At 45.9% G+C, this 21,211-nt stretch overlaps 1 protein-coding gene across 1 annotated transcript in view; it reads right to left on the reverse strand.

Annotated features, from left to right (window-relative positions):
• PUM3 (pumilio RNA binding family member 3) overlaps window positions 1-1,217 on the reverse strand; it is a 40,484-nt gene extending 39,267 nt beyond the window's left edge. The window contains exon 1 of the mRNA XM_046664932.1: window positions 1,126-1,217. The gene's annotated coding sequence lies outside the window, so the exon portion shown is untranslated. The remainder of the gene's footprint in view (window positions 1-1,125) is intronic.
• Window positions 1,218-21,211: the final 19,994 nt, after the last annotated feature.

Consider the following 21,211-nt stretch of genomic DNA (forward strand, 5'->3'; position numbering starts at 1 on the left):
CGTTTCAGTGTCTAACAGGCACCTTACACTTAACAGATCCAAAATATATCATTCTTTACATTTCCACTGCAAACTACCTCCAAACAATCACATCCTCACCTGTCTTTCCCCACCCTCTTCTTCCCCATCTCAGCCAATGGGCACATCGTCCACCTCACTGCTCAAGGAAGAAACCTAAGACTTACCTTTGACATTTTCCTCTCTCTTGTCTGCTACATTATTCAATCCTTCAGTAAGTCTTCTTGAATCTCCTTTAAAAATATCTCTAACCCTCCAACTTCCATCTTACTACCACCACCCTAATCCAAACCATCATCATATCGTCTCCAATTATATAATCAATAGTAATCCAAACTGTATACATTTTCTAAAAAGAACCAAGGCCTATCATGTTTCTCCCTTGCTTATAAGCTTTCAATGTTTTCTAGAAATGGCAATGTATTCCCATTGTGAAGAAAATCTAAACCCCCCACCACGGCTTTCAAAGCCCTACAGAACATCGTCCCACCCAACTCCTCTAACTTGATCGTGGACGCTCCTAACTCCCCATTCACTACTATGATTCCCTTTCCATGGCTCCCACCTCAGGAACTTAGCCCTAAGTTACTCTCTCTCCTTAACGTAGTTTTCCCTGGGCTTCCAGATTTCAGGGTTGCCTCTGGTCATGCTTTAGGTCTCCGCTTAACGATAACTTCTTCAGACTCCCCTATCCTCCATCTCAGCACTCAGTCTGTTTCCTTCCCAGCGCTTAGAACTTGCAACTGTACATTCAGGTTGCAAATTCAGACTTAGCACTGATCGGGCGCAGAATGGATGTTTGTCAAACACATGATAGAAAGGCTGAACGCAACTAGCACGGGCCCAGATTTCAGAGGGTGAAGGCAGCGCATGCTAACCCAGCACTCTCAGGGCAAGGTGGTAGGAAAAAGGATCGTAAACCTGCTCTAGTCGCCAGGCTCCCTCCAACCCCCAAACTCCCAGAATAGAACAGGCCACAGAAGACCGCCCAGCAGAGGACACATGTGAACACCTCCACCCGCTCCGGCAGCGCGGGGAGACCCTCTCTGCCGCCAGGACAGGGAGCGAACCCCTTCCACTGGCAGTCGCCGAGCCCCCCGGACTCACCGCGCACGTGGGACGCAGGCAGGCGCAGATCCCCACTCTGGGGCCGCCGCTTCCGCTTCCTCGCCTTGCCCCGCCCCTGGGCCTGCTTTTTCCTTCTTCCTCGGCAGAGCTGGGGTTAAGGGGTGGGAATTAGCCAGAAAAACGGAAACTCGGCATTTCTATTGGCCCGCTCCCATTTACCTCATCTAGAGGCGCGAGGGCTGCGCCTCCACTTGCGAGGTTTGGCCCTTGAAAGGATCCGTCGGGTGAGGACGTGCTAGCGGCTCCCGAAAGTGACGTCATGAACCCTGCAGCTTTGCGGCTGTGGAAGAAACTGTGCTCTCGCGAGGGCTGGCTAGTTGTCGAACGGGAGACTTGTTTGGTTCGGTTAACCCTGTATCTTGAACTAAGAGTAAAATAGGTAATGTTTTTAGAGTGCGTTCATTTGCATCCTCTCTGGCAGTCTGGCGTGCAGGATAAAAGCGATATCTCGGGAGTCGGTTCGAATTGTAATCCTGTTTTTCTCGCTAGCTAGCTGTGTAGCTTTGGGCAAATTACTAAATTTCTCTGAGCCTTAGTTACCTGATCAGTAGGATAGATAGCTAAGTCATACAGGAGAGCGCCTAGCACAGTGAATGATCATGATAAGCACTCAGTTAATGTCTGCCAAGTTTAACGTCTGCCTGTTCCTTCAGACTGCAGTTATCCCGTTTTCCACTGTAGGAAATGAGACTGTAGTTAGGATGTTAGCCCCATTTTACAGATGAAGGAACTGACACCACAACCTTGGTCGTGTCAAACAACAGAATTTATCTTCTAACAGTTCTGGAGGACAGAAGTCTGAAATCAAGCTATTGGCAAGGTTGTGCACCTTCCACTGCTCTAGGGAAGAATCCTCTGCCCCTTCCAGCTTCTGCTGGTCCCGGGTTCCTCGGCTTGTCCTGCGTGACTCCAGTCTCTGCCTCTGTCTTCACATGGCCTTCTCTCTGTCTTCTCCTCTTTTGTTATGAGGACACTTGTCATTGGTTTAGAGCTCGTCAGGATAATCCAGGATGATCTAATCTGGACGTCCTTCATTATATCTGCAAAGAGCCTTTACCAGATAAGGTCGCTTTGGCGGGTCCTAGGGTTTGGACACTGACCTATCTTTTGAAGGGCCCCCTGGAGAGTCAAGGAATCAGTACTTGATCCCAGGTGTGTCGTGTCAGATTTAACTGTCTTCCAAATCATACTGTTTCCTGCCCCTTAAGGTGTTAGCCTTGAGACTGGTAAATCATTAGACTGTATGCTTCTTGAGGGCAGGAGCTGGCCTTATTTCCCAGGCACCTACCCCACCACTCAGCGTGTAGATGTTTAATAAGACTTATTATTATTGTCTGCCTTAAATATTATATTTGTATTTCAGCTCATTTAAATCTCCTAAGAACAGTTCAAGTAGGTCTTTCCCCCTCATTTTATTGAAAAAGGGGAAACATTCAGTAGCTTGGATCCCATGAGCCTGACTCCAAACTCAACAAGGCTGCCTCTGGACTGCTTCCCCTAATCCATTAACTCTCCAGTAGGGGCTGGCCCTACTGCTGGTCCCGGGTTCCTCGGCTTGTCCGTGGTTAAGTTCGCGCGCTCTGTTTCGGGGGCCCGGGGTTTCACCAGCTGGGATCCTGGGCGTGGACACGGCACCGCTCATCAGGCCATGCTGAGGCAGCATCCCACATAGCACAACCAGAGGGACCTACAACTAGAATATACAACTATGTACTGGGGTGCTTTGGGGAGAATAAGAAGAAGATTAGCTCAGGTGCCAATCCAAAAAAAAAAAAAGTTCTCCAGTAAATGCTCAAGAGAGGAGAATACAGAATAAGAATTGCAGGAGGTCCATCAGCAGTGCCTATTAGACAAATAGTATGGTACTCACTAGCCAAGAAAAAACCTTCACAAATACACCCTACCACACAATACCTGGAGGGATACATTTGTATTTTCAACACCACACATGGCAGCACCCTGGATCCTCTCAGACACATCCATGTAGCTGTCTTAAACATACGTGAAAACCCTACTCTTCGTTTGCCTTTTCACCAGGGAGGAAAAAGAAAGTGATCACATAACAGAGTCCTAGATTGTTGTTAACAATGTTATGTATCAAGTCTTCTGTGCTTTCAAAAGGGGATTGTTTTATTTGTTTGGAGTGAGTTGAAAGTATCTTGTGGTTTTGCACAACAGCAATAAAAAGAGTTTATCCTGTAATTTTTCAGTTAGCCGAGCAAGTTAAGCCCATTGGTTTTTCAGATATCTAATGATGTAAATGTTGAGCATTCTGTATATTCCTAGAACCATGAGATGCTTTATAGCAATGTAATTAAGAGTATTGGCATTGGAATCAAGCAAGTCTGGCTTAGAATCCAAGGTCTGTATGTCCATGGGCAAGGTAGTTACTTTGTATGGGCCTCAGTTTCTGCATGTGTAAAATGGGAATAATAGCACTTATCCTTTGGGGTAGCCATGTGACTCAAAAATGATGATATCTGTAAAGTTATTAGCCCATAGTAAATGTTGAGTGATTTATAGCTTGAGAGAGAACCAAGGTGTATTCATTAGAAATGCATCTAGTTGCAAGTAATGGAAAGTTCAGATATAGTGGCTTAATTAATAATTTTCTTCACACAACAAAAATTCTGAAGGTAGTTGGTTGCTTTAGTTCAGTGACTCAGTGATGACATCAGAGACCCAAGTTCTTTCAGTTTCGATGCTCCATGCTCCTCAGTGTGTTGACTTTTCTTTCTTACACTTGTTACTTTCAGGGTTTTTTCTGTTTGCACCTTTTGACCGCCTTCATCCATTTCCCCCATCCCCCATCTCCCTGCCTCTGGCAGCCGCCAATCTGTTCTCTGTTGCTATGAGTTCGGGTTTTTTAGATTCCACATACAAGTGAAATTGTATAATATTTGTCTTTCTCAGTCTGACTTATTTCACAGTTGCTTTCTGATTGCAAGATGTACTTCTCTGTTTCAGAATTTATATCAGATTTCAGGGCTAGCAGAATGGGGAAAAGGATGAAATTCACTTTTTTTTTCAGTGCCTAGACCTGGGTCACACAGCCACCCCCAGGATTGGAGGACCATCAGACATAATGTTAACCAGGGATTTGGGTTTCTTTCTTATTCCAATACTCTAGTAAAATTAAAGGTCACGTGGCAAATGTGCTTCCATCCAGCAGTAGAGATTTAATCTGTAACTTAAACTAATCTGGTTTAAAACTTAAAATAACTATAGTAAGCTAAAGCTTAAAATAATTGTAGTATTCAAGGTGGTGGATCTCAATCTTGGCCACACATCAGAATCCCCTGGAGAGTTTACAAACCAAAAAACCCAAACCGGTAATTCTGATTTAATTAGTCTGAAGTGGGACCTGGGCATTGAGAATTTGGAAAGTTCCCCAGATCATGCTAATGTGAAGATGGTTCAAGTTGTTGATTTGACTTTCTAGTTAACTGAGGGTTAAACCCTATAACCGTGTGGTCCCTCTTTTGCAGTCCCCAGAATTAAAGAATGAAAATGTATAACACACTTGTTTCTGTAAGTAGAATGCCTAGGACATAACTGTATCCTTCTTGTTGCCTGAGGTCTCCTGTTGTGATTTCATATCATTAGATACAGAAAATGGTTTAAATTTCAACTATGCACTTTCAAATGTATTCTGGAAAATGTTTACCTTTTTTTCAATTCCTCGTGATTTTGTAGAATTTTTCTCTTTTTCATAAAAATAAAGTGTGTTAGGTATCAGCTCCCACATATCTCCTCTCCATAAAATCAGTTCTTTAGAGTTTTAATTAATGGGTTTTAACTAATTGGTGTTGTTTCTCTGTTTCCCAAATGTATAAGTAGGGATAAAGGGCATGTTATTGATATGAAGCATAAGTGAGATTTTGGCAAAGATTGGGTTTTATTTCCCAATCATAAATCCATGGAAATGGAGCAGTTCCTTTAGTAAAAGAGAACTGCTTCTGAGTCTGGTGGATTATGGTTAACATTATGTCTGATGGTCCTCCAATCCTTTCAGCCTGAATGAGGCTGTAATGCTGCTGCCTAGTTTCAGTTTGCATCTACAAACCGAGCTGACTCATCTGTAAACTATGCTTGGGCTTTTTCCTCCCCCTTCAGCTGTTTGTATGATACCCTGCTACATGGCCATAGGTAGGAGCTGAAGAAGGGGAGCTGATGCAATCATGTGGGTGATAGGGAGGTCTGGGCTCCCTGTTCATGCAGATAACTCAGGCCCTCTGATCTTACTTGGACTCAATCCCTGATATACCACTTCCATCTTACAATAGATGTTGCTGGGTCCACCTAACTTTATGAATTGACAGGTAAGACAGAGCCCAGCTCATAATGGGCAGTTCTGGATGGATGGTCATTAGTACACTGTAGTCAAGCATTCTATCTCTATCAGAGCTCAGTAATGTGCCAGGAGCTGTTTCTTGAGATGTGTAGAACTCTCCATTACAGGTGGCATGACCTTCCTCCAGAACCCCAAGGTCCTATGTTGTCCTCCTACTTAGGCTTACCATGAACCCTACACTGTATCTTTTCTCACTATTGACACCACCCACATCATGGGGCCTGCCAGGTGTTCTGGTCTAAGTGGGCAGAGCTGCTTTCACTGGACTCACTGCAGAGCTCTTTCCTGTTCCAGGCCCCACTTAGAGCTGGCAGCCTTCCACATCCTCTGGTGGATGGACTGGAGCAGGATTCCTAGATGCAGATACTGTTGCTGCCAGAACCTGAAGAGGCCCGCCAAACATTGTAGTTCCTTCTTTGTAGTAGGGAACACAAGATGCAACAATGTGTCTTTACTTTGGAGGGGATGTCCTGACATGCCCCTGACCCACCTCCTTCTTTTTAGTCCCAGATTTTAGAATTCCTGAAAATTTTACTAAAGTGGCCTGTCCTTGAATCTTTATAGAGTTTGTCTCCTACCTTCTGAGCACATGTTTCTTACCGAGGTCTCTAGCATACTAGCCATGTCTTTATTTTATTGATGTAATGGATCAATGTGATTTTCTGCGAATGTGCCGATGGTCCAGACCTCTTGGGGCTATCCTAAGACAGACGGTGGGCATGTGCACATAGCCTTGGTGCAAAACTGTAAAGGAATGTTGTTGTTCATTCCAAGGACTGTGAACGGCTTCTGATCCTATTTTCCATCTATTTTTTCCATCCTATTTTACCATCTGCTATGGCCACTCAAGCATTTCACCTTTGCTCTCCAGGCTTCAGAAAGCTACGTACCAATATGTTTGCCCCATCCCCTGGGGTCCTTGCCAAGGTATCAAATCCCATGTCCCTAGAAAGTGACCCCAAGTCAATGTTTCCCTGCTTGTTGGCTTTTACCTTCCAGCCCCTTGGTCAAGAGCCCTTGTAATCTAGTTCCTGGGTACTCCTCTGCTCTTGACAGTATATGCTGGCCAATTCTTACAAGTCCTTTGGGATATAATCTTTTTTCTCCCTCATCAGGCCAGGCATGTCCCCAGCTGGGTTATGCTGGATTGCACCCTGGTTATTGGCCCGGCAGCCAGGAGGGGCACTAGGGGGGCAGCTCCTGAGGGCAGGGGTGGGGGAAGCAGGTGTTGTCTTGCAGGAGAGGCCTCTGCAGTGTCCTCCTGCTCAAGGGAAGTCTAGCTCTTAATAAGGAGGTGTGGGCCACCTCTGCAAGCTGTGTATGTTCAGGGCAGTCAGTGGAGCTAAAATCTTTGGGGACATCCACCCATGTCCCCGTTCCATATTTCAGGGTCTCGAGTTTTCCAAATTGGGGCACTGGCCTCAGTGTAACAGACTGCCTTGGCTGAGCATTTTAAAGATTCAGGAGATTTATGACTCTTTGAAGTCTTGTGCTTGCTCCTTATATTGTCCGCTTCCCCTGCAGGGGATAAGAGCCTCTTTGCAAGCTTTCAAAGATGCCTCTGACTCTACCACTAGCCCTTAACTATCTAACTGTTCTTATTATTACTCTGCAGGGAATCTTCAGACTCCACTATCATTTTATACTGTACTCCCCATAACTTTCAAATACCTGAACCATTGCTTTGGCAAGGGCATTCCTCTCCGTCAGATGTCCCCCTGGTCGTCAGTGGTAAGTTTTTCAGCAGTGGTGCAACCATTCTTGTATGTGGGATCCAACTGTCCCACATAAACTTGGATCGTGATCCTCCTTGCCAGCTCATGGTGAGTGATCCAGTCTCAAAATCTCATCTTCTCGCCAGCGTTCTGGAACCGCTCTTGATACCAATTGTGTTATTTCAAGTTTTCTTGGAAACAAAAGCAAAGACAGTTAGAAATGTAAGCGGTTTATGCAGAGAGTAGCCTGCGAAAGATAAAGAGGGAACAGGGTAAGTGGGGCAACCACTGACTACAATGTGGGAAGTAAGGATTATATAGGAAGAGACCCGGAGAAAGGCTCTGAGAAAGTTTTGGCCAGGCTGATGAGGAGCCCCACAGCAAAGGTTGACTGTTAGAAGAGTCCTGAGTTGGGCAGGAATGGCCTGGCTCTTATACCCCACCATGCTCTGTCACTGGCCTGGAGTAGCCCCAGGAGCTATGGCCTTAGTTGGAATACGTGGTGGATCCTAAAAGTGTGAGAGCTGGAGGCCTTCAGCTAACCGCACCTTTCACTCCTCTCTCACTCCTCTCTCACAGGGAGATCTGAGTGGTACTCTTTCTTTATCTGCCTCAGTCATGTGACTAGGTTAGTGGCAAGATCAGGACAAAAACCAGAACCAGCGCCAGGGTTTTAGAAGCTTAGTCCTCTGCTCTTTTTATATGTTTGTGAAGAAGATTAATTTCTGCCATATATTCTCCAATGTATTATCTAGTATTAGCAACTCAAAGCAATAGGGCCTAAAAAAGTACTCCTTGGACGATAAATTATATGTGAACTACTGAATCACAATATGACAGCACTGAAAGGAGAAGGTAGGTCTTGGGAAGCTACACAATCCAGTGTTTGTTTTAATACACCTTATTGCTGAAATTTAGTATGTGCAAGGCAGGGTGTTGTTGGTGCCTGTCCATAAGACAGAGACACTAAAATAACAACCTAGAATTTTAAATTTTGTGGCTGAGAATTTCACATATATTAATACTCATGTTTTTATAACATCATTTCAAAAGAATTAGCTGTATGAGAGCAGGGAAATTGCCTTTTGTTTACTGTAATATCTCCAGGGCCTAGCAGATTGCCTGGCACATAGTTGGTTGTCAATAATATTTGTTAAATGAATGTCCTGGCTAAACTATAATTCCGTAAGTGTAAAGATCATATCCATTTCATTCACTGGCATGTAGTACAAACTTAAAGTAACAAAGTCAGCAACTATATTTATTCAGTGGCGCTGCTAGTCTTGCAAAACTGTATCATTCCCACTTTCAGCAGCAGCAGGAAGAATTATCTGGCGACTACTTAATCATGACTAACTTTTGGATACCATTTGATAGTTTTTAGAGCATTTTTCATGCTTCTTATGTCACTCAAATCATCACTATAACTATATGTTGTCTGTATTACATCACAAATATATCACAAAGAAAGAAACAGAAGCTCGGAGAGATGATATATATATTGCCTAAGGTTACACAGTTAATAAATGGCAGAATTTTGCCTTCATCTAGTGTTTGTGGGGCTTCATTCTATGTCCTAAAGAGAAAAAATAGTTTAACTGCTCTAAGAGGGGTTTACCGTCCAGGTGGGAGGCCAGGATAGGAATAGACAAAAATATGGTAACTATCAGAATAAAGAAGTGGAGGCAAAGTACCAAATTCATTGTGTGTTCAGCCAAAAGGTCCAGAAGAGGACGATGGTTGTGATGGTTGGTAGCTTTAGGTAGCCTGAAATGGAGGGAAGAGGGGCATTCCGGTGGTGGCAGATGCTTGGGCGTCAAGATGAGCAGTGTGTCCTGAGAAAGGTTGCATGCTGAGTGTGAGTTGTAGGAAAGAGGATTACAGCAGGTAGAAAAAGGCCACATTACACAGTCTCAGGCCACAGACTAAGACCATTTGTACTTTATCCACCAGAAGTTGCCAGTGTTTTCTGACAGGAGGGGATAATGTTTGCAAAGTTTTAAGTCTCTTTGAACTTTTTAAGAGAGTTCACTGGGACAGCCCTGTGGCCCAGTGGTTAAGTTTGCATGCTGTGCTTTGGCGGCCCGGGGTTTGCTGGTTTGGATCCTGGGCATGGACCTACACGCTGCTCATCAAGCCATGCTCTGGCGGCATCCCACACAGAAGAACTAGAATGACCTACAACTAGGATATACAGCTATGTACTGGGGCTTTGGGGAGAAAAAAAAAGAGGAAGATTAGCAACAGATGTTAGCTCAGGGCCAATCTTAAAAAAAAAAAGACCTGCCGTCCTTTAAAAAAAAAAAAAGAAAGATAGTTCAATATAGCAGGACTGTGTCTAAATGGTTTTGTGGGGGTAGACATGAGAGGCAGTGTCTTAGAGTAAGTTCCTCCAAAAGTCAACCCTAAAACAAAAATTCAAGTTCAAATAGCTGATTTGGGGGGGTGAGGCTACAAAATAGCAGTGTGGGGCTAGAAGAGAGAGACAGGGAACAGAAGGCAGCCGACAAAGCGTTCATTGTCAAGTGATTACCATTGTGGGTAACTGGAGATTAGTCTTGTTGGGGGACTCTGGGAGCCAGTGAGAACATACTCCTCAGAGGTATCCCACCCGAGAGGTGCAGAAGCTGGGGAGTTTATATGTGAACCCCATCAGTCACTGGTTGAGGCTGCTCCTGGGGGTTCCCCAGCACTCCAGCATGCCACATGGGCATCAAGGAGGCATCTGGCAGCCTCAGAGAAACCTCAGACAAAGATGCATCTGCTGGTAAGGGGAGGCTGGACAGTGTGCAATGAAGAGGTAAGGGTGTGGGATATGGACAGGTACTGGCAGGCGAAACAGCAGTGGATTATTCAGTCCCCTGTGCAGAGAGCCACATGGGTCTAGACAAATGTGCTGACAGCAAGGAGTGGAAAGAAGGAACAGATTTTAAGAGATTTATAAAGGAAGAATTGCCAGCATTGGTCTTACAGACCTTTGCCTTATAAGGTGACAAATGGCTCTGGCCACTTTGGAGTTAACCTCTGAGAAAAGTTAGCCTGGCGCCACGTGCATTCTTTTTGATATATTAGGGAAAATAAGTATTCACAAGACTAATCTTTTAAAATACTTGTGAGTTACACACATTAGGAAAGGATCTGGTGTGATAAAGCTTATAAACACACTCATGGAAGAGTAGTGGACACATATCTAAACTCCAGACTTGCTCATTTTTGGCCACTCTGTCTTTTTCATGAGAACAAAAGAAAAAATAGTGAAGAAATAAATGCAAATGAAAAAACATGACCCAGAAATAACAGATAAAAAGTAACATGAGTACAACCTAATGATTTGTTCAAATATTTCAGGCAGGAGCTTTTGAGAAAACTCACCGAAGTCTGAAGATGAGAAAATAAAGGCATGGGAGAATAATTTGCTGAGGCGTTAATTCAGTCTCATTCTCATAGCTGTGACTGGAAGAATGAGAGTTTCTTTTTTTCTCAGCTCCCTGCTCCTCAGCAAGTTGGACAGACTTAAAAAAAAAAAGGGAAAAAACCAGGCTCCTGAGAGAACAGAGCTGAAATCTCGGAGAGGAAGCACTGCGGGTGTAAAAGGGCAAAATCCGAGTAGTGATGGGAAGCGGGGTGGAGGTGGCGTCGGGAGGGTTGGGACTCCTGGAATGTGGGGGAATACGAAGGATCTGCCTCCAGAAGGTCATGGGGCTTGGAGAATGGGCATTCCTTGGCAACCATAATGAACTAAAGACTAAAGACCCCAATCCTCAATCGCATGGGCCCCTACAGTCCTGTGACTCTTTACGATCCATGAGTGAAGGAGGGGTTTCCACAAACCCAACTGAAAATATTCTCTACCTCTGGTGGTTGGGAGCTTAGCCACATTGATCAGGTTTAAAAAGAAATAATGCTGATTCTTGCAGCAAATTCATACCTGCAGCGGAAGGAATAAGCGATCCCTCTTTGGGGACTGGCTGCCCAGGCGACTCACTCGGCTGCTGGGGGCAGCCAGGGCAGGCGTTCCCGTGGCTGTTCAGTGTCCCTTATGTGGATAAGCCACATTCATCCATTCTCCTGTTGGGACACACTGGGCCCATTCCAGCTCGGGGCTCCGGGAGCACACTATCCCGGACCGTGTCCCACCCTTCACTGGTGTTTATACCTAGGAGCAGAACCTCTGGGTCAAAAGGTGCTCTTACCTTCCTGGGCAGTACCGCTGGCTTTTCTAAAACAGAGAATTTGTGTGTGCAGGTCCCGTGCTGAGCTCAGGGAGGGGCGGCATTCTTCCAGAAGCCACAGCTGCAGAGGGGCCTGTGCTGTGGGGAGGGGCCAGCTGCTCAGAGAGGGATGAACAGGGAGGGAGCCCTGGCCGAGTGCGTGGAGGGTGGTCAGCGATGCCCCCTGCATTAGAGACACAGTTGCTGAGGGTGGTTGATGGCAGACATTAACTACGTGGAGCATTCCAGGCAGGAGGAGGAGGGTGCAGAGGCTTTGAGGCTGGGGGTGACCTGTCAGCTCGGCCACCACAACGAAGTGCCGCAGACGGGGCCGCATGTACAACCGAAGTTCATTTTCCCACAGTTCTGGAGGCTGCAAGTCCCAAACCAAAGTCTGGCAGGGTGGGTTCCTGGTGAGACCCCTCTTCCTGGTTGATGCCTTCTCCCCACGTCCTCATGTGGTGGAGAGGGGGCTCAAATGTCCCTTCCTCTTGTCAGGGCACTAGTCCTACCAACTTAGGGCCTCACCCTTATGGCCTCATTTAGCCTTTAGCACATCCTGACAGGCCCCTATCTCCAGATACAACCACACTGGGGGTTAGGGCGTCGACATGTGATTTGCGGGGAACACAAACATTCACAGCCTGTAACACTAAACTTAGTGGGTTAAAATGAGAATCGTTATTTATTTACTCAAGGTTTCACAGTTTGGGCAGGGTCAAGGTGGGGACAGCTCCTCTCTGCCCTATGTGACATCAGCTGAGGCCTTGCTCAAAATGCCTAGCAAGTTGGTGCTGGCTGAGAGCTGGGAGCTTGGAGGGGAGGGGAGAGCAGCTGATGGTCGGGAGCCTTGGTCCTCCTCTGTGTGGATGCATGGGCTTTCTCGCAGAGTGGTGGCTGCTTTCTAAGAGTGAGAAAGCAAAAGTTGCCAGTCCTTTTAAAGGTTGGGCCTGAATCCAGCAGGAGTGTCATTCCTGCCATCATGGAAGTCAGAGTCCTAGTACAGCTACTGGCTGATCATATCACAGACGTCTATTTTTTTTTGGATAAAAATGATATATATTTAAGGTGCACAACATGTTTTGGTATACAGATACATAGAGAAATGGTTGCTACAATAAAGCTAATTAACATATCTATCTCCTCACATAATTGTCTTTTTTTTCATGATACAAGCAACTGAAATCTATTCTTAGGGAATTTCCAGTATATGAGATGGCATTGTTAACTATAGTCATCGGGCTGCACATTAGATCTCTAGACTTATTTATCCTACTAAGTGCAGCTGTGTGTGCTTGGACCGCCCTCTCCCGGTCTCCCCAGCGCCTGCCCCTGCTGACCACACAGAGCTTGTCTTCTCTCGGCCATGTGCGGCGGGAAACGCGCCAGCTTTTATGTTGGGCATCACCTCCTACACTATATATCTTCTTGTCCTTGAAGCGCATATTGGTCAGCTCTTTCCCTCATAGTTAAGATGCGGGGCTGGAGCACACCAAGCGGGGAAAATCAGGGCCAGCTGTCTCACATGCTGGACATTCCTCTGTGGCCAGTGCACAGGACTCTCCATGGCTGGAGTTGCAGTCGAGTGTGTGCTTTTTTCTGAAGTGGGGTTCATGGCTTTGATCAGATTCTCTGATGGGGCTCTCACCCAGAGAAGAGGTGCCCTGATCATGACCACGGATCTGATTTGACTACAGCTCTGTAGCATGGCTGTGAGAGGAGGATGGTTTGTCCAGCCTCTCCAAGCCTACCTCAGAGAAGCCATGGTTTATCATGTGCCCCAGTCACCACCTGCCACTTAGCAGGAGTCCAGTCCAATGTGTAGGGGACTGGCATTGGTGACCCCAAGATATGTGTCTTTGGCATGAGGATTATTTGGGGCTGGTTGCTTTCAATAAACTGGGACAGGGAAGGAGGCTCCAAGGCGTGGAACTTGGTTACCGTTTGTTAAGAAACATTTACATTTGTAAGGGAAATCTCCATCTGTAAAGTTGTCTCCCTCTCTGTACCAGGAAGAAGGGGGATGACCTTATCTCTAGAAACTCCTATCAATACAGAATGCAAGGACTTAAATCTGCATAATAATCTTATTCCTGTTTCTGGTAACCTCCTGTAACTGACTCCCCCCACCCTCAACATCCTCCTTTGTCTTTAGTTGGATATGATATTTAAGGTGGGGGCTTCAGCCATTTGGGGAGTTGCTCAGCTTGCCTGAGCCTCTCCCAGGTATACATGTTATAAAGCTTTGTTTAATTTTCTCCTGTAATTCTGTCTCATGTGAATTTAATTCATTCTCTGGCCAGAAGAACCCAGAGAGGGTAGAGGAAATGTCTTCCTCTCCTACAAATGCATGCACCCAAATTCACTTACTCTTGTGTTCTGTTTTTTCAACTTTTTCTTGTGGAAAACTTCAGATATTGACAAAAGCAGGGAAAACAGTATAATGACCAACCCCTCCCCATGTGCCCAACTTCACCAATTATCAGCTCATTGCTAATCTTATGTCATCTACCCACCCTCTTACTTCCCCCTTTCACATTATTTTTCTCAACGTTTTTATAGAATAGCACACACACTGAATAGTGCTTGTGTCCTACATGTGCGCAGGGTGAGTTTTCACATTGTGAGCTCTCACCTGATAAAGATTCTGGTACCCAATTCTGACGTGTGTTGTGGGGGGAGTGTTCCTACACCACCAAGCAATTGCCTGACACCTGATGATTCCCTGACAATTCAACTCAATTCCGACACTCTCTGCTGGAGCCAGCATCAGATTCCACAGGTTGAGGACTCAGTCCCACAAGACTGCCTGCACTTCAGATGCCAATCGCAAGCCCAAGTTGTCACCTGTGCTTCTGACCGACAGGATATAAATCAGAGGTTTTGATTATTTTGCTAGAGTGGCTCATAGAACGCAGGAAACCAGTTTACTCACTAGATTACTGGTTTATTACATAAGACATTAAGATATGAATCAACAGCCAGATGAAGAGATACATAAGGCAAGCTCCCTGACTAGCTCTGTCCTTTCTACCGAAACCAAAGTGGGTTCCCTCCTGATGAGTTAAATCAAACTCTCCACCACAAGTAGTTGTCTCACAAAGTAAAGCATATTTGTGGCAAATAAGTGACCATGAGGAATCATTTCCAAAGTCACGGCGTCCCCCAAAAAAGGGAAGCAGGGACTTTTATTTTGGATGGGGAATGAATATTTAAATGAGAGGGGTGGGTATTTGCTTGAGCAGGCTCAGTAGGAAAACATGCTTCCACATACACTGCAGGTTACGGTAATAAGATCCAAGCTCCTCCTGGAGAGATCTTAGCGTTAAAAATAAGGCAAAGGTCATAGGAGTAGCTCTTGTGGTGAGGCTTGGTCTCGTTCAGTGTGGTTGGTGATTGCATCTCCTTAACATGACAAAAGGCAAAAGAACAACTTGGAAAAACAATTAAAATGTCCAAACCCACCCTTGAGTTCCTCAGGATAACTAGTCAGTGACAAAATCCCTCCTCTAGTCTTTATCCTGCTCCTCATTCTTGAGGGGTGCAGGTCGACGGTCTGTCTTCTGTAACTGCTTCCTGCTGAGCATGGGCGTTGTCATAAGGACCAGTAGAGGAGCAGAATTTCCAGCTAATCTCAAATAGGTTTGTGGGTTACCATAGGCATAGCCCCCGGTTGTTCGTAACAACCATCTATAATTTTATAACTTCAATGCCTTTAGAATATGTTTAGGATCTGGGCATACTTGCCCCCCACCTCCAGATTTGACCAGTTCTTTTATAGTCTAGATACTGGGTTGCCATCCTTCTCTGATGGACCTAGTCTTCCTGCCCAGGAACATGCAACCTCCTTGGAAGCATACCATGCCTAAATGGTATGGGGTTGGTTTGGTTCTAGGGCAGAGCCCCGGGTGGATAGCCAGTCCTTCAAAGGTTGACAGGTCATTGGGATTTACTTATCTGTATAGTGTCTCTGAAACAAGATTTTATTCAAATCAGAGACTGGTTTGCAGGAAAACTCAGAGTCATCAATTGTCTGTGACGATCTCTCTTGATGTTCAGGCATGGGCACCTTTTTTACTCTGTGTGGTGGATCCAAGGGATGACTCCTTCTAACTTTAGGAAAGAGTGAGTGGTTAGTAACACCAAGCGAGGCCCTACCCAAATAGGATTTAGCTGATCTTGGAATGAACCACTTTTCCAAGTTTTAAGACAGCATGAACACTCTTAAGGAGTCCCCAAGCTGTTTATTTGGGGACCCAAATCTTCCCTCCTTGGTTTATCATCCAACCCTTGACTATTGGGGACCACTGGTAACCATGTGTAGTGGCTTCCCTTACTTCATCAGGCGAATACACTGGTGTCAATTCATAGAAGGGTTGAGTGGGAATTAATGATAATTGGATAAACTCTCCTGATGGAGCGGCCCTTTTTACAGCTGCATTTCCCAAGTTATTCCCTTTGATGACCTCTGATTCCCATTGTGATGGCCTTTACAATGGACCACAGCTACTTCCTTGGGGCCCTGTACCTCTTCTAGCAGTTTAAGGATCTCTGGCCCATGTTTAATTTCTGTGGTTTCCTCTGGGGATCTCTGTGGCTAGAGTAAACGTGATCCATCACTTCTGGGCAAGTATGGGTAATAGGCCCATTGGAATGAGGGAGCGGGGTAGCTGGTTTTAAGGTATGATACGTGATGAGGATGAAGGCTGCCCCAGTGAGAAGCCCAAGGTGTCCTGCCCTACATACTGATCTATATCTTCCTCCAGGAAGCATAGGACATCCTGACTTAATCCGATCTGATTCTTATCTAAAGTTATAGGACCACCCAATAACCAGACCTCACCTGCACTGATACCATTTTAACAACTTTTTTCATGATCTTTCCTTTGTCTTGTAAAGACAAAACTCACATACCTATGCCTTAAATTTAGCCCTACCCTCAACACATTGTAGCTCTTACTGCCCATGGGTCCTGTCCCCATGCCTACAGCTCTTGCTGCCCACGTGTCCTTTCCCCATGCCTGCAGCTCTTCACTGCCCATGGGTCCTGTCCCCATGCCTGCAGCTCTTACTGCCCATGGGTCCTGTCCCCATGCTACTCCATGATCTTCTCTGAATAAAAGAGCACTACTGCCAGACCTTGAGAGTCCAAGAAATCTTTCTTTCAACTCCTTGGCTCACCGAGCCCGCATCAATAGGGTTTTAAAGAAATCTGAGGGGAATCTAGCAGCATAGCTTGGTATTGTAGTATTCTATCCTCAGATAGCCATAGATGTCCTTTAGCCTCTAGAAAGCTAGAGACTTGATAGGGAGTCCACACCGTCAATAGTTTGGCCCATAGCCAGTTTTTCTGCTGTCTTGATTAAGAGGCAGGTGGCAGCTCAAGCATGGGGGTCATCCTATCACCATGGTGTCTAACTTATCCCATTCAAAGGGATCTGTTTCTGGCCCCTGTAGTTTATTATAGAGAGGCTTAGAAATCAATCCAAAGGTAGGGATCCAAATGCAGCAAAAGCCAGCCATCCCCAAGGATTCTCGTAGCTGCCTATGAGTTTTCAGTGGAACAACTTGGCATATTACCATTTTCCTCTCTTGGGGAAGGCTGTGTTGTCCCCTTGAAATGATGAACCTCAAATACTTTACATTCTCTTTATATATTTGTGCCTTCCCTTTAGACACTTTATATCCCTTACTGGCTAAGAAGTTTAACATATTTAACTCAATTCTGACATTAGCTACCTGGGGGTAGAATCGGATCCCACAGGTTAAGGGTCCAGTCCCACAGGATTACCCTTCGCCTTCTATTTTAGATGCCAATTGCAAGTTCAGGTTGTCACCTGTGCTTCTGACCAACCAACCGCAGACCAGAGGTTCCCACAACCCCCTCCTTGGGGTTGATTAATTTGATACAGTGGCTCACAGACTCAGATAAACATTTTACTTAACAGCCAGATGGAAGAGATGCATAGGCAAAATATGTGGGGAAGGGATGAGGGAGGGGAATAAAGTCCCTCTTTGGGACTCTCCCCCAATCTCCATGTGTTCACCAACCCAGAAGCTCTCTGAACACCATCCTTTTGGGTTTTAGTGGAGACACCACCCCATAGGCACAGTTGATTGGATCATTTGCCAATGGCAATCGAACTCAATCTTCAGCCCCTTTCCCCACCCTGGAGGTATAGGGAGAGGGATGGGGCTGAAAGTTCCAAACCCCAAATCACACAATTGGTTTCCTGGCAACCAGCCCCTACTCTCAGGGGCTTTCCAAATGTCACCTTGTTAACATAAATTCAGGTGTGGTTGAAAGGGCCCTGTTAGGAATAACAAAATGCGCTCATTTCACCTTTATGGCTCTGGACTTATTTCAGGAACTGAGGACTAAAGTAATTATTATAACAAAAGATGCCACGTTGGCTCTAATATGGGAAATTACAAGAGCTTTAGGAGCTCTTAGGCCAGAAACAAAATGAAGATATTTACTGTTATAAATCCAGGATCGTATAGCATTGACCATACTAAAGTTTTGAACAAATCTATATTCCCCTGTTCCCAGCTTATTGAGGCCCCTAACTTAGATAGCCTGTCCCTCCCTAGAATGGGAACAACGCATCCTGGTGTGTACAGAAAAGAATGCTTCAGCATTTTTTATCCCATTTCACAGGTCAAGGGCTCCAGAAATCTTTTGGTCTCTCCTCTTCCTGATACCTCCTTTATGTCACACTTTCCTATAGGAAGGGTTCCCTCTGGGGCACTCAACACTGTCGACAAAAATAATCCATAACCAATCTATAAATGAAAATTTGGGTGAGTTTATTCTGAGCTTAAATCTTAGGATTATAACCCCGGAGAGTCTTTCCACAAAGGAACAGAGCACTCCAAAGAAGTGGGGGTACACAGGGTGGTTATATACCCTCAAAGAGGGTGTTTCACATATGATTGAAATGTCCCTCCCACAGTAGTCACAAGGCTGCTCTGTCAGCACAGCGATTGATGGAAACGGCAGATAGGTCTGCTGTCTCAGTGAACACTGCGGGGTGGCAGGTGTGTTGCCTCGGGCTGGGGGGTCACAGATGAGCGCTGCAATCGGTTCCCAGCCTAAAGAAAGATGCTTAATCTTTAAGGAGATGCCAACATTGGGAGGGGGAGAGAAGTTGCACCTTTGTCTCAAGGGCCTTTTGCTCTTGCCATAGGGAATGTCTAAAGCAGATATACAATGCATGCTCAACGGCCTCCGTCAGGCCCTTTTGGAAAGACAAGGTCAGGCCAAATTAGGTTTACACCAAATGGCTTCCTCATATATTCCAATATATCCTATTACTTGCCATTTTTACTTGTCAACACTGAGAATATAGCTCCATTATTGAACAAAAATTCAACATGCTCTCCTCCTACTGCCAAGGTCACCCAGGGCTCCTGGAACCAACCAGGGAGCCCCACAGCCCCATTACATCTCATCTGTAGTCAAGGGAAGCTGCCACGGCTCAGTCTTGTTCGATCCCTTCCCTCTCTGGGGACAGTTTGGACAATCCTGCCACCAATGCCCTTCCCGTTGGCAGTACGCACAACCGATTAGCCTCCAACTTTGTTGGTGGCCTTCTGGTCCCTTGGTAGGGGCCGAGGTCACTCACCCATGGCATATCCCTTCTCTCCCTCGGGTTACCTTGAGGAGGCTGGAGGGCCACAGTTAGCAGGGCAGCTTGCCTTTTCATCTTCTTGTCTTGCTTTCCATGCTCAGCTTCATCCCGGTTACCAAACACCCTACATGCAGCCTCTACTGGTTGTGCAAGATTAGTATCAGGACTATAGCTAACTTCTGGAGTTTCCTATGGATGTCTGGAGCACTTTGAGATAGGAAATAGGGATTAAGAACCGCTGTACTGCCCTAGGCCTTGGGGTCCCAATTTGTATATCGCCTGAGGCAGTCCCAAAACCTCTGAAAAAAAGCGGAGGGGTTTTCCTCAGGGCCTTGTTGGACCTCTCTTAATCTAGACCAGTTAACGGGTGGCTGCCTTACTATTTTCATGGCTTTAAAAAGCAGACCCCCAAAATATACTAGCTTTTCTTGTTCATCGGGATCATTGGGATTGCACCCAGGGTCACTCCCTGGCACAGCCTGCTCACTAGGCCTGCGGATGTCTGATCCTGGGTCATATTCATTATCTGCTTGTTCTCTAGCTTTTAACAGAACAGATGACTTATCCTCAGGCGTGGAGTGTAGTCAACAGGCTTTGAACATCTGCTCAGGTGGGACTATGAGTGGAGAAGATTCCCTTCATCAGGTTTATGAACTCCTCTGGGTCAGCGCTCAGTCCTTTAATGTGTGCCTTCCAGTCATCCAGATCAGAGGTGGAAAAGAGGACGTGCACATTAATAAGTCTCCCCTCACCATCAGGCACCTGTTCTAGGGGATCTATCCCAGGTTTGTGTCTGGTTCTTAATCTAGGTGTACTATCTGGAAGGGGAGGGTGAAAGGTCTTTGGTTGTTGTAGAGTCCAATTCCCTCTAGAGGGATTGCTCGGGGTGGGGGTGGGGGGACAGTAAAGGGTTTGGCTTGAGCAGGGGTGAAGGAGGGGAATAAGGTGGAGGTCTCTCAGGGCTCACTAGCTGGTCTAATGGTGGGGCCAAAGCTGGAGTATATGAGCGACATGGACTCTGAGGTGGGTTTTCCTTAGTCCCCTGTTTCCTGATTTGGAGGAATAGGTCCTTCTCATCAGAAAGATCTTGTAATATGGGAAGTATTTCTGGAGTCTTAGTTTCAACTTTTGACCCTTCATTTAGACATAGTGCCATGAAGCACTGGACACAAGGGATTTCTTCCTATTTCTTGGTTCCTTTGCAAATTAGATCTAACTGTAGTATGGTGTTAACTTTTAGGGTCCCATTTTTCTGGGCATTTTCCCCATATTCCAGGGGATATTGCAGTCAGGCTGTGTTACATAAAAAGATCATCTGCTCTCAGGTCAATGGGGAATACCTGGAGGCCTTCCAGTTCTGGAGGATGCAGCCCAAGGGGCTTTCCTCCGAGATGGAGCTTGCTCCCTCCATATTCTAGCATCTTTTCTTATGGTCTGTTTCCAACCTCTCAGGAGCAAGTTGTAATGGTTACTGATGACACAGATGCCACAAGGTTGTGCCCAGAGAAGGTTTAGCACCCTAATAGCCTGAAACTAGACCCAGGGTGAGTAACTAAATCCTTAAAGGGAAAATGAAACTGGTGGACGCTGAGTTTCACTCAGGGACCACTGATAGGAAGGGCCAGGAAAAAAAGGAGACCTAAGAATCCAGAAAAGCCAGATTGTGGGAAAACAAGATTGATGTCAATCATCCTCGACAAATCAGTTGATGTCGAGCGTCCTTGACAAAAAGAAACAAACAAAAACAGACTCAGCAACTCCAGAGGGGGCTTGACCCCATCTAAGGGGACCCCTCCTCCGATCGCAGGCACAACGCAAAGACAGACTCAGTGATGTCAGGGGAAGTTTAATCCCACCTCATCACTCCAGAGGAGACTAATCTCCAGAGGGAACTTGATCCCCCGACTAGTCAACAGGGATTGCTCCTGTTTTGCCAGAGCTGAGCATCGGCCCTTCCGAAGTGGCTGGGTCATGCAATCCCTCCAATCAGGGGGATATCTCACTCCCCTGAGCCAGGCTACCCCCAGACGGGGACTCGAACTCTGAAGCCAGACCCCAACAGGCAGGCTTTGTGAGACAACTTAAAGAAATAACTCTTATAGCTGTGTTGTGGGGTTGGTGCCCCTCTCCTCCATTGAGAGATCCTCCAAG

Source organism: Equus quagga, chromosome 6, assembly GCF_021613505.1.
Source record: "Equus quagga isolate Etosha38 chromosome 6, UCLA_HA_Equagga_1.0, whole genome shotgun sequence".
NCBI classification, from domain to species: Eukaryota; Metazoa; Chordata; class Mammalia; order Perissodactyla; family Equidae; genus Equus; species Equus quagga.